Genomic DNA, 9,990 nt, shown 5'->3' on the forward strand with positions numbered 1-9,990 from the left:
CATTAGAAGCAGCAAGAAATACAGCAAAGAAAAAAATGTGGCCTTCTTTTTACCTTACATTTCCTTATCTTTATGCCACATGTTTAGGACTCTAGGAAGGAAATCAGGGTAGCACAAGTCTTACAGATAGGATGATAATACAGGAAAAAACAGAGGTGAATGGACAAGACCAATTAGGTAATCTATACCTGCTAGGCAAGGAATATCCTTACAACAGCAATGATTGCAATAAAAGCACACAAAAGACTGATTCTTCTTCAAACGCAAATAAGGCTTGGAGAACATTGTGGTATGCAGCACACATGTCAGGGAAATAAAAGGCATCTGATACTCGCTTAGCTTTGAGCAAGAGAGTAGCATTTTGGCACAACCTGAGTGGCATAGGTGTGAGGTATGAATTTCACATTACCTGCTTCTATTGCCAACATTACATGCACTGTTGCTTTAGTTGGAATCTCATGTTTAGAGGACCAAAAAATTACATTGTGAGACATTCAACAGGAGAATTATACGAACTCTGGTTGTTCAGCTGTGCACCAGTTTGAGAAAATGCTTTCTGGGAAAACATTAATGCAAATCTGATACGACTTCTCTAGCTTCAAAATGTGAGTGAGCTCCACATAGTGTTGGCACAATTAGGCATAATCACCGTTTCTTTGGCACACAGCATTTTTTAAGGACTTCATACTAAATTGGTATTAGTAAGAAGGTTGTTCTGGTGTAAAGAAATTTTATTTAGTTGTATTCAGAAATTTCAACAAGAATTTTGACCCAATGTCATCTGGGTAAATTTAATGGCAACTAACCATTGACTTAACTGAGCACAGGTTTTGTGGTTGACCAGTGCCATCACAGAAACAAGCAGAAAGAGACAGGTTAACATGACTAAACATGTTTAATACACAGGGAAGGTTTTGGGTGAATCTCTCCTCCATTATTTGCACAGAAAAATTACTCCCTGAGCACAGGAAAGCAGAAGGGGAATAGACCCAAATTCACTTGCTGAACAAAACAGTGACCCTATGAAGTCAGCTCCCATGGACTCAAAGAGGCTCACTCAGAGTGTGGCCTAATGCGCCACCACAGGCAGGTCTGCATTTTGTTGCAGAACACCAGTGGGTTCAATGGATGTTCCCCAGCATAAACCTGAATCCCTGTTGCAATTAAACATTAGCAACAGAAAGGATCAGATCCTTCTTCACAAACTCTGGTGCACTACACAGGTAGGTAACCATGGCCACCTAATACATTTCCAAGGCACCATCAGCCTGATGTATTTCCAAGTTTCTTGTGGTTACTCATCTTTCATTATTAAACTGCTGAAAATCATATATCGTGATCCTGGCTTATTATTTTGGGGGGCTTTTTTTTTTTCCTACTCTGTCATTACTGGTTACCTGACTTCAGTAGTTTCTAGTTCACAACTCAAGAATTACATTGGCAAATGTCTTTTTCTAGCACTGGCTGACCAGTGCTGCTTGCATCACATCAGGCTCCTAAAGGGGCACAACAATCCCTTTAATGCACTGATACCAAAAAAAGGTATTCATATCACTTTTGTAACTCATTTAGATGGGCAGTACTTTTACGCATACTTTTGTGCTCTGTGAATCCTATGGAAAAGTGAAAGCACTATGAAAGCAGACTAAGACTGCTTCAGGTTTGACTACTTCTCCTAATGGAAAAGTTTCATAAATACATAAAACATGTAATTCCCATGGCATTTCTCTTTATATAGCATCCTGATTTTTGCTCTGAGAACTTGATCATTCTCATCATAACATGGAGCCAGTTATGCACATATTGAAAACCAATGTTGATAGAGCATTTTTATGCATGAGTGTGCAGTGTCACTCAAAAATGAGCAGTTTTAGTAAAGTCATTGATAGCTTCAGCAAATTTCTGATGAGGATCAGAATCCTGATCAGCCATTTCTGTTTATAAAATTAAATTTTAGCAACACAGAGAACGGTTTAGACTGTTATTTCTTTGAGCACACAGCTTCTTTCTGGCCCCATCTGTCTTTGTGACACTCCTTTCAGTGTGATTTCCTCCTATGAGCTGCCCTCCCCACATTTCTAGGTTGAGAAGGCAGCAGCCTAATTTCTTCAGCTGGAGAAAATGATAAATGTTTGTAGTTACTAGCTGCAAGGACTTACAGCAAATCTGAAAACTGCTGGGTTTTGTTAGATGGTGGGTGGTTGTTTTGGGGCTCTTTAGCCACCTGCAGCTCTCAAGCTGTTGAAGTGCAATTTGATATGCCAGGGCTGCATCCTTGAGCAGAAGGAGGCTGTGCTAACATGGGGCTGACTGGTTAATGTGAATATCTAACTGCAGGAGATACAGGAGAGACTGCTGAAGCCAGCACTGCTGGCTTGCAAAGGAGCAATGGGGATGCCCCGGGAATCTACTGTCATCTCATGCCCACAGTCTTGTCAACACTTTGAACTATGCGGACTCTGAAGTACTGTAGGGTTAGGAAGCTGGGTAGCTATTCCTTCACTTGTATTTTTACTTTCTGACCCTCCTTTAAGCCCCTTAAAGATGCTTTAAGACAGAAAAAAAGGATGACTCATAACCCAGTTTTCAGACACCTTACCAACATGACACAGTCAGAACCACAGGTATGGTAAGATCAGTAGGAAAAAAAGCCCTGACAGCTATGATATTCCTACGGATAGGTCTTTACAAAGGATTTGTACCCCTAAAGAATAAAAAATTACGTTATTTACATAAGTACAGTGAAAAATGTGGTAGAGAAGCGATATCTGAAAGCAATATAAATAATTTCCACAGAACCCAATCTTCTGGAAGAACATTTCTACTATGGGCTATTGCAGTGATCTATAAACGTCTTACAGTGGACAAGAAAAATGTATAACATAAAGCAAAAATCCCCTAGTAAGTCCCATGGCATACTTGAGTACACTCCCCAGGGCACACAATATATTCGTAAGACAACACTGATATTAAAGGTCAGAAATTGTGAGCACAAATCACAAGAGGGAATAAAGAAATCTCTTGTGGACCACTTTAATGAGATGAAACTTCCTGTCACATTTTTAGAGTTTATTGGTATTGACTATGTCCCGAAAGCCCCCAGAAAGAAGGAGGCAGGAGCAGCTTATTAAGACGGCAAGAAGCACAGAGGATTTAAAATTTAAATGCATCTCTACCAAACAGCACAAATCAATAACTGAAATAGATTACATATATTTGTTTAAGACTGGGAGAAGTCTGTTCCTCTGAGCTGATAACGTCTGCTTGATTGCAGATGGTTATAGACCCCACAAAAGGCAGAGCAGGGTTGTTAGCTGTGGGCAGTGCAGGGTAAGGCAGCAGAGACCTCTGGCTCATCACAACTATTCCACAGGAGCTGTCTGCTGTCATAAACATATTTTGTGAGAAGCCACAGGCAGTTGCTCTGCTGTGCACTGCTGCTTTTCTCAAATGGTTTGCTCATTTTTCTGCAGTCATGGCAAAAGCATGATTCTTACTAGTCCAGACAACAGAGTGTCTGTGGAGACAAACCTGTTTTGTGCTTGTAGCATGGGAGTGGGCTATGAATTGTCAGACATCACCTGAATTCTAGTATTGCCAATAAACCCAGCTACCACTGTATAAGAGATACATATAGAGGGACTGCTTGTATGCACAAAACCTCACATTGTTACCATACCTGGAGTCAACATAGTACAAATGCATTTTGCAAGAAAAAGCCTCTTTGGAAAATGATTTTTTGCTGTTTTATTCTTTCTTTGTTGATACAGACTTGTTGGGAGAGACTACAGTAGGCAGTAAATGAATGTAATTCCTCATCACAGACATGATGGAGATTGACTACATGTATGTAAGTTCAGTTTCTCTGACTTCATTTTGAAGTGCCCATCCCTTCAATATTTGCTTGAATCTCTGTATAGCTCTTTTTGGTATGGTAATAGCTCATCACAAATGTTTGATTTTCATTAAGTTGATTTTCACTAAGTTGATTTTCACTTCTCAGTGAGGCTTTGATAAGTAGAAATTATCTAGCTTACTGCTAGAAATGACCATTGGAAAATAAATCATAATTCTTAATCACTTATCTTTATACATTACTAATTCATTACAAATGGGAAAACAACATGAAAATAATTATACTGCAAACATTTCTAGTTTTATAGTGTTGAGTCATCTGAATATTTTTTATCAATTGATACTAGAGAGAGAAATGTGACTGACCTAAGTGAAATATGATCCAGCAATTTCAATATGTGAACAAGAACATTATACTCACAAAACCAAACACATGTGGTTTAAATCTCTGACTCATACAGTCTCTGTTTAATACGTATATACTTCACACAAGAAAGTGAATAAAGGTAAGAATTTGTTATCCCAAGGGCCCTGAGTTGTTTAGTTTGTCTAATGTAGTTAGGGGGATGAAATCTGGATAAGCTGTCAGTAACTCAAGATCGAGAAAAAATTGTCATAATTTCTTCTGGTTTGAGTGATACAGAGAAGACTCTTTGATACTTTTAAAACATTAAGAAACCCTGTCTGGAGAATCTGACCAGCTGGAACTAGCTAGTAAACCAATGCTCTGCTATCTCCCATTGTCAGGGCTGAACAGTGACCATGTACACTGTGGTGATTTATCTTTACTGATCTGTGGATCCTTACAATTTACAAGTGGAGTCTGAGACTCCTTGATCCTGACTGGAAGCCTGCCAACAGTAAAATACTCCTTCATGAACCCACTACAAGTAGCCCACAGATGACTAAGGGTCCACTGGTTGAAAACCACTGCTTTAAGACATGATGCTTGCTTAATTTCTGAATTAATGGGCAATATATGCTTAAATAATATTCACCACTTTTGCTATTTATATAGCATTCTATATTCCTAATTCCATCTGTGTAACATAAATTCCCTGGGAATACCTGTTTAAATTATCATCTGCTGCCTATTCTTTATATAATGTAGTTTCTGTATGCATAACACCTCCTACATTATCTTATTTATTGCCCTCTATCTTCTGACATGCTTACTTCAATTAATACAAAATAATGTAATTATTACAGTATTATTATAATCACATAAGGATATATATGACAAATACTTCAAAATGGTTCAGGCCTTTATTGTACTAATGCTGCAGTAAGTCTGTGCATATTGGTGGCTGTATTGCATCTGGAATTCTTGTGTGACATCACCTGAATCATACTCCTCCTGTGCTATGCACAGGCTTTAACCAAACATAACTCTGTTACTTTAAAAGACCAATAGATTCACGATCCAGTTGCTAGGGGTTTGGTATGGGTTGGGGTTTTTTGTTTGTTTTGGTTTTTTTTTTTTTTTTTTTTTTAAAAAAAAACCTCCTGACTGAAAACAGGAAGAGTTTCATGTGAAGGATGTTGTGGCATATTTAGATTTACAATAGAGAATATTTTTATCATGGCCTCTCAGTAATGAAACTACCTTTATATTGGAATTACAATACTCGATTTAGTAGTATGTCACTGATGTCAGTATGTTTTCAAGTTTAAAGAAATATGGTCTTCTAGTCATATAGGTGGCAAGACTTATTTACAATGACTCTCTTGAGGAGATACCTTTCACTTATGTTGATAGATGAAATGAAACTAGTCACAAAGAATGGTTAGATAAAAACCCCTTTTTTGAAAGCTAGTTCTTTTATGTCTGCGGATTAGACGCATTATGTTTCAACTTCTGTTTTTGTTAAGTAGGTATCCTATGGGTTACATGTTTAGAATACCTAGATGATACCTTCTTGAAGTCTATAAAAGTAGAAGTTAAAACTAGTGCATAAATAACCTTGTAGAACATCAGGCGCAAGTTCTTGCCATAGAATAAAATTGTATGAAAAAAGTGCATAAAGAGACTATCTGTCTCGGCTGGTCACCTGTCGTGGTTTAAACCCAGTCAGGTAGCTTGTTCACTCACTCCCAGTGAGTGGTGCCGAGCTGACAACAATCGAGGTCCGTGTCCGTCTCCCCCCCGCACTCCCCGCACCGGGGCTCTCCCCTTCCCCGCTCCCGGAGGAACGGGGAGGAGGATCGAGAGAGTGCAACTCCTACGGGTTGAGACAAAAACAGTCCAGCAACAAATCACCACCGCTACTATCAGCTAAAACAATGATAAGGGAAAATAACAAGGGAAGAGAATACGATACCACCGGCCAAGAAAACGAGTTCCACCCGGAAGCCCGTGTCCTTCCGGGTAACTCCCAGTTACCCCTCACCCCGGGCATGACGTGCTGTGGTATGGAATACCTCCCCGGCTAGCCCGGGTCAGGCGCCCCGTCTTTGCTTCCTCACAGCTTCCCCTCCTCCCTGGCAGAGCATGAGCCTCACAAAGTCCTTGGTCAGGGTAAACATCACTTAGCAACAACCGAAAACATCGGCTTCACCAACACTGTTCTCAAGCTGGAAGTCAAAACACAGCACTGCACCAGTTAACACAAAGGAAAAACATGACTGCTACTGCGGAACCCAGGACATCACCACATTCAACTAAGCAATATTATTACAATTTCTTAACAATACTAATAACACATCAGTATATAGGCATGGCTATTCTTAGCAGAAGACAGTGAAAACAAACTGCTTTGTTTACAATATTCACAACACTGAAGTATGCCCTTAGAGGAGCAGTACAAATGTCAAATATGCTGCTGAGCTCATCAAAATCTGAAAAAGTTATCCAAAGCACAGACAAACCTTCAGGAAGTCTTTGAGAATGCAAGTGAAATTCCAATACAGCTGTTTCCTCCAAATTCTGCTCTTCTGGAAATGCGTTCCTTCTTAAACTGTAACAAGGTCTCCGTTAGAGTTAGGTCTGTCAAATGAGAATGTTCCTGTGATCTGTGAGTCACTGTGTGCAAGGACCTTTAAGGTAAAATTGTATACAGTTAATCTACCTGGCACTTCAAGCACAGATTCTAGACCTCAAGGACTCCAGTGCTAACCTTGGGTTGTTGCCATTCTTTTCAGTTCATCTTTAATAGCACAGTGCCTTGAGCTATTATGATAATTTACTTTATTTTCTGGAAGCAACTGCATATTTTAGATTAACATAAAAATTCAAATGATAAGTGTATATATTCAATGTAGTATTTATTAAGGAAGGAAAATAGATGAAGCAAACCTTTCTTCTATCTCTTATGAAGGTGAATCCTGAAAAACTTCAGTATTATTCTCAAGAAAATCAACTACAAAGGTCAGGAAGTGGCACAGTATGTGTTCAGCCAGTTAAATGCTACACATTATTTTAGCAAACATTTCTGGTGGCTGTTGTTAACCTCAGGCAATAGAGATACATGTTTGCAGAGGAGTAAAGAGCAACCAGGGAATCTGTTTATTCATTCCCATAAAAGCTTTTCTTAACTGATACGCAGAGTTACTATTGCAGAACTAATTATAAACCAAGTACATTTTAAGTGGCACCTTTGCTGGTTGATTTAGTTTTATTTCTGAAATCTGCATTACTAACACGCAACTATTATTTGGTTTATAAATGACATACAAAATTAGTAGTACTATTAATCTAAAACTATGCTTGACTTCAACAATTTTCAGAGAATAAAGGAACTTTACAAACTCTTCTCTTTGGGGAAATACTTTTAAAACTCAGTAACTAACATATGGTGTAAGAATATTCAGTTCAAATGAAGAAGCAAAACCAGACAGAAAACATGGACTGGTTAATATTTGTATGACTATAAGCAGTGTTCCTCCAGTATGGTAGAGATTCATCTCAACATGTCCTTCAACGCGGCACTAGTATTTTGTAATGACTTCATACAAGTCCTTTGTGATCTCAAATGTCTCTGTCCATTATGATCATAAACATCTCTGCCCATTGCTCTTAAGAAGATATGCTCCATGATACTGCACTTGTCAGAGGGTTTTTCTGTTTCTAGAAATAATTTGTTTCTCCTGTCACGCCCAGCATACCATTTTTCTCAAAGAGCCTCTTTTGGGTGGCCATCTGGAAGCATCACCTCAGTGCGAAACAGGCAGGCTCTGGCTTTGTGTTGGCTCACTCGCCTGTGTTGGCTCACTTGCCTGTATTGGCTACTGCCTTAAAGACAGCATTACATTTTATTCCTGGACTACACAGAATTGTAACTAGGTATGCAGACGTGAAATTTTGATCACTAAATTCTGGGCCTATTGACATTTGTGACAAGTCTCAGAGAAAGACCCAGGAAAAAAAGGATAAAGATGCAGAGGAAGGAATCAGCTAAGGACAAGCAGAGATAATGATCCAGGACTCCAAACTGAGTAAGTGCATGGAAATGTAATGTTGTAATGCAGCATTGAGAGCACTCTCTCATGTAGTGTTCTGGATGAAGAATTGGAAAACCCACCAGATTTTAAAGGAAGAAATGAGCTGAAGAGCAATCAAAAGCCAAAGCCAAAGTACTAAAAGCAGGCATACCCAAACTATGGAGAAATTAGATGTCAAGAGTTCTGATATGTGTGTCTTTCTAAAGTCAGACAACATAACAGAAAGAGTAAGAAATGGGGAAAAGTGGAATCATCTTCTCTGTATCTAAGATAGCTGGGAGGATCAATGAGAAAAAAAGAAAATTGACTTACTTTAATTAATACTATAGTTTTTTCCTCCCCATCTTTATAATTAAAATGTAAAATATGGCTACACATTTTCCTTGCCATGTATGGTGCTTAGATATAAATCATCTATGGCCTTGTGACTACACTTCAGGGAAACTAATGACATGAAAGTCTGCTGAAAGGCACCATTTATAAGAAAGATCATCCTGGTGAAAGGAATACTAAAATTGTTTCTAGTTTAATGTTATAACTTCTATGCCTCTTCATGTTACTATGCTTTAGGAACATGTATGATTATCACTAGGTGTAAGAATCATGGGTCATTCAGTTTCCCAAGTGCATCCCTGGAGAACAGTCTCAAATGAAGACATGTGAGAGTTCCCAGATTGCCTGCTGGAGCTGGAGTGCCTGATTCAAGGAATTCCTGGATAAATTATCAGCTTTCCTGAAGAGGATTTAAATATTGTGCTTCAGAGATCAGCTGGAGTTACTCTGGTGTAAATTGAGGGCAGTCCAACATGCTGGGGTTATGAGTTGAAAGGCAGATTAAGAAATACTATTGTTTTTTTTTTTTAATAGCTCATCTATCTAATTTAGTAACTGAAAAAGTTAGCACTGTCACCATAATTATCATCAGCTAAAACTATTGCATCTACAGTAAGTGTTGAGAAAGACCTGGTCATCAACAAGTAGGGTAGCATCCAAGGGTGAAATATTCCTTCTTGTAGGGATAAGAAATAACCTTTGGTTTCATTTCACAGACGCAGGCCTGTCTGTGAAGGGAAGAACAGAAGCATAGAGGCTTTCACATTTGCAGTAATGTACCTTTTTACCAGGTACCTTACTGCAAATCTCTTAGACTTCAAAAAATTAAAAATTACTTCGAAAAAGCAGAGCTGGTTTTCAGTTATTCCAAACAGATGGCTTAAGGGGAAAGATGCAACTTTTACTGCTGACAACAGATGTTTAGAAGTTGACTGATCTGAACGTGGAAAGGAGAAAACAAATTTTTCTCTTCATTTAATTGTGCAATGTAAGCTAAACATTCTTCATGAAATTACTATCAAAATGCAATAAGAGCAAATATAGGTCTGGTTTTGCCATGCATATTTCTAAGTCAGTATGTGCCATTGTAGGAAGTGTGGAGAATGGAACCCTTAGAAAAATCAGTGATTGTTCTTTCTTCCACGGTCCTTTGCTGATGTTATTCCTTCATAATAACTGTGCTGCCGTAGGAGCTAATGGAAATTCTGCTACAGATTTAAACCAGAATATATCAAGCTCTTTGGGTTATAATGAAGGAAGATATGTTGAAATTTTGTAAGCTACTTCCGCCTTCTAAACAGGAAGAATTCCTATTTAAATTAGCCATTTATTGGTTACAGTGAATTCTTTCAAAAAATATCT

Source organism: Pezoporus occidentalis, unplaced genomic scaffold (genome assembly GCF_034315485.1).
Source record: "Pezoporus occidentalis ecotype Australia unplaced genomic scaffold, CSIRO_AGI_Poc_V1 ctg69, whole genome shotgun sequence".
In the NCBI taxonomy this organism is placed as follows: Eukaryota; Metazoa; Chordata; class Aves; order Psittaciformes; family Psittacidae; genus Pezoporus; species Pezoporus occidentalis.